The sequence below is a fragment of the Belonocnema kinseyi genome, chromosome 3 (genome assembly GCF_010883055.1).
Source record: "Belonocnema kinseyi isolate 2016_QV_RU_SX_M_011 chromosome 3, B_treatae_v1, whole genome shotgun sequence".
NCBI lineage: Eukaryota > Metazoa > Arthropoda > Insecta > Hymenoptera > Cynipidae > Belonocnema > Belonocnema kinseyi.
The window spans coordinates 105,370,171-105,374,821 of record NC_046659.1 but is presented as its reverse complement, the minus strand read 5'-3'; positions in this window follow the sequence as shown (position 1 = coordinate 105,374,821).

Sequence of the window (4,651 nt, the reverse complement as noted above, 5' to 3'; positions counted from 1 at the left end):
CACCACCAAGTAAGTGTGTGGAGGGTGTGTAAAGGAATAGAGAAGGTGTAAGAAAAATGTAAACCCTTAGGGGACACATTAGAAGCTTCCATTCCAGTTAAACTACTTATTAAAAAAATTAATTTTTTCTTATTAAGGATTCATAATTGTAGTTGAAAATTCAAATATTTGCCTTTAAATTAGGTTAAAAATTCAGCTTTTTGTAGATAATACTCTTTTCGACTTTAAAATTTAAAAATTTATTAAAATTAAATTGACGTTTTTTAGTAGAAATTTAATCTTTTTGGTTGAGAATGTATCATTTTGGGTCAGAAATGCAATTGTTTGGTTAAAATATGAACTGTACATCTTCTTGGGTTTAAGAATCGATTATTTCACTAAGAGTTGAACTACTTTGTAAAAAAAATACTTTTTTTTAACAAGGTTTTTTAATTATGGTTGCAAATTTAACTATTTGGTTCGAAGTTTAACTCTTTGATTGAAAACTCATATTTATTCGCTTAAGAAATTCAACTTTTTGTAGATAATTCGTCTTTTTGGCTTTAAAATTAAATAATTTCGTTTAAAATTCATGTATTTTATTTGAAATTTGTCTTTTTTGTAAATCATTAATTTTCTTGGTCGAAAATTTATCTGATTGGTTGAAAATTCAACAACTTTGTTGAAAATAAATTTTTTCCGTTAAAAATTATTTATCTTTATCTGAAAATGTAACTATTATAGAATTGATTAAAAATTAATCGTATATATTGGTTAAATTTGAAAATCGTTTTTTTTATAGAACATTAATCTGCTTGGTCAAAAATTCACCTTTTCCCTTGAAAATTTAACAATTTTGTTGAAAATTCTTTTTTTTCCTTGTTCAATTCAATTTTTTATCACAGCTTTTATCTGGAAATTCAACTATTCCAGTTTTGGTTAAACTTTATCCTGTGAATTGTATTAATTAAAACACCAATTATTTGTTAGAAAATTAATTAATTTATTTTCGATTATGACTTGAAATATTATTTCAGTCTAAAAAAAACTTTATTTTTAACCCATGCAATTTGACATTTTTTCATTAAAAAAAGAAAATTTCGTTAATTATCAGCAATATTTGACCGTTCATTTAAAACAATCCATTACAAACAACTGTTAAAAACTATACAAATTTGAACAGAATTGTTCGAAATAGAAAGCCTTGAATTGTTAAATTTGTAATGAGCTCAATTTTAAGTTTAAACGCTAAAATTTTAATTTAAAAAAAGATTCAGAATTAATTTAAATCTTGAAATTATTTCAAATAATTTGATACACGATTTAGACTTGTGCAGCTTTGAAAAAAAAAGCTTTTTGAGAATTGTACAGTATTTAAAAAAAAATAACAAAAATTGTTGTGATTGCTAAGAACATTGAAAATGATTTTTTATTTTGACAAATAAATTTTAAGTGAGTATTTAAAAACATTTTAAAATTAAAAAAAAAAATAATCCGGAAGATTTTAAGGCAATTTTTTTATTTTGAAGTTTTTTTTTAATTTTAGGAAAAAATCTAATTAACAAAATATATCAATTTTCAATCCAAAAGTTTACTTTTTAATAAATTAAATTAATTTTCTATCAAATAAATGGTGCTTTAACTGATACAATGTACAGGATGAAGTTTCAATCAAAAATTGAATAGTTCAATTTCCAGATAAAAACTATTAATTTTTAATCAATCCTAGAATAGTTACATTTTCAGATAACAAAAAATTTTTAATCGAAAAAATAAATTTTCAATAAAGTTGTTAAATTCTAGACCAAAAACATGAATTTTTGACCCAGAAAATTAATAATCTACAAAAAGGACGAATTTCAAACAAAATACATGAATTTTCAACGAAATTATTTAATTTGAAACTCAAAAAAACGAATTATCTACAAAAAGTTGATTTTTTTCAGCGAAAGATATGAGTTTCCAATCAAACAGTTAAACTTTCAACCAAATAGTTAAATTTTTAACCATAATTATAAAACCTTGTTGAAAATAACACTATTTTTTTTACAAATTAATTCAACTCTTAGTGAAATAATCGAGTTTTAAGCCGAAGAATATGTACAGTTCATATTTCAACCAAACAAGGTCAATTTCCAACAAAATATATGAACTTTCAACAAAATTGTAAGTGGAAGTTAAACTATTTGGTCGACAATTAAAATTTTGGTTGAAAAATCATATTTTTGGGTTAAAAATTCAAATTTTTTGTAGATGATACTATTTTTGACTTTAACAGTAAATAATGTTTTTGAAAGTTCATATATTTTTTGTTCAAAATTGACCTTGTTTGGTAGAAATTTAATCTTTTTGGTTGAAAATTTATCATTTTTGGTCAAAAATGCAATTGTTCGGTTGAAATATGAGCTGTACATCTTCTTGGGCTTAAAAGTCGATTATTTCACTAAGAGCTGAATTACTTTGTAAAAAAATACTGTTATTTTCAACAAGGTTTTATAATTATGGTTAAAAATTTAACTATTTGGTTGAAGGTTTAACTCTTTGATTGGAAACTCATATTTTTTGCTGAAAAAAATTAACTTTTTGTAGATAATTCATTTTATTGACTTTAAAATTAAATAATTTCGTTGAAAATTCATGTATTTTGTTGGAATTTTGTATTTTTTTTGTAGATCATTAATTTTCTTGGTCGAAAATTCACATTATAGGTTGAGAATTTAAAAATTGATATATTTTGTTAATTAGATTTTTTTCCTAAAATTTAAAAAACTGCAAAATAAAAAAATTTCCGTAAAATCTTCCGGATTCTTTTTTTTTTAATTTTTAAAATATTTTCAAATACTCACTTAAAATTTATTTGTCAAAATAAAAAATCATTTTCAATGTTCTTAGCAATCACAACAATTTTTGTTATTCTTTTTAAATACTGTACAAATCTCAAAAAGCTTATTTTTTTTTAATCTGCAATCGTGTTTCAAATTATTTGAAATAATTTCAAGTTTTAAATTAATTCTGAATCTTTTTTTTAATTAAAATTGTAGAGTTTGAACTTAAAATTTAGCTCATTACAAATTTAATAATTCAAGGCTTTCTATTTCGAACTATTCTGTTAAAATTTGCATAGTTTTTAACTGTTGTTTGTAATGGATTGTTTTAAATGAACGGTCAAATATTGCTGATGATTAACGAAATATTCTTTTTTTAATTAAAAAATTTCAAATTGAATGGGTTAAAAATAAATTTTTTTAGACTGAAATAATATTTCAAGTCATAATCGAAAACAAATAAATTAATTTTCTAACAAATAATTGGTGTTTTAACTAATACAATTCACAGAATAAAGTTTAACCAAAAATGGAATAGTTGAATTTCCAGATAAAAGCTGTGATAAAAAATTTAATGGAACAAGGAAAAAAACGAATTTTCAACAAAATTGTTAAATTTTCAAGGGAAAAGGTGAATGTTTGACCAAGCAGATTAATGTTCTATAAAAAAAAAAACGATTTTCAAACTTAACCAACATATACGATTAATTTTTAATCAATCTTATAATAGTTACATTTTCAGATAAAGATAAATAATTTTTAACGGAAAAAATTTATTTTCAACAAAGTTGTTGAATTTTCAACCAATCAGATGAATTTTCGACAAGAAAGTTAATGATTTACAAAAAAGACAAATTTCAAATAAGATGCATGAATTTTAAACGAAATTATTTAATTTTAAATTCAAAAAGACGAATTATCTACAAAAAGTTGAATTTCTTAAGCGAATAAATATGAGTTTTCAATCAAAGAGTTAAACTTTGAACCAAATAGTTAAACTTGCAACCATAATTAAAAAACCTTGTTAAAAAAAAAGTATTTTTTTTACAAAGTTGTTCAACTCTTAGTGAAATAATCGACTTTTAAACCGAAGAAGATGTACAGTTCATATTTAAACCAAACAATTGCATTTCTGACCCAAAATGATACATTCTCAACCAAAAAGATTAAATTTCTACTAAAAAACGTCAATTTAATTTTAGTAAATTTTTAAATTTTAAAGTCGAAAAGAGTATTATCTACAAAACGCTGAATTTTTAACCTAATTTGAAGGCAAATATTTGAATTTTCAACTACAATTATGAATCCTTAATAAGAAAAAAATTAATTTTTTTAATAAGTAGTTCAACTTTAAGTGAATAATCGAATTTTCCACCCAAAAATTATGATTTTAATTTTTAACAATATAGTTGCATTTAAAACAAAACGACTTTGAAACCAAAAAATATTCACAGTTGATAATTCAACCGAAAAATGTAATTTTTAATCAAAAAGTATAAATTTTCCATAAAGCAATTTAATTTCTACAAAGAAAGACGAATTGTTAACATAATACATGATTTTATAACCAAAAATGGCATAGATTAATTGTCAGTTTCAAAAATGTATTTTCAACGAAAGAGATGAATCTTCAAATTAAAGAAATAAAAATTTTAACAAAGTAGTTGAACTTTTGATAGAAAAGAGGACTTTTTTACAAAATAGTTACATTTTCAACAAAATAATTAATTTTTCAGTCAAATAATTGAGTTTTCATCCAAACGAGATGAATTCCAAAATCACCAATTTCTTTAATTTCTTTCAAATACGGATCAAGATTTAAATAAGACTATTATAATATAATATAA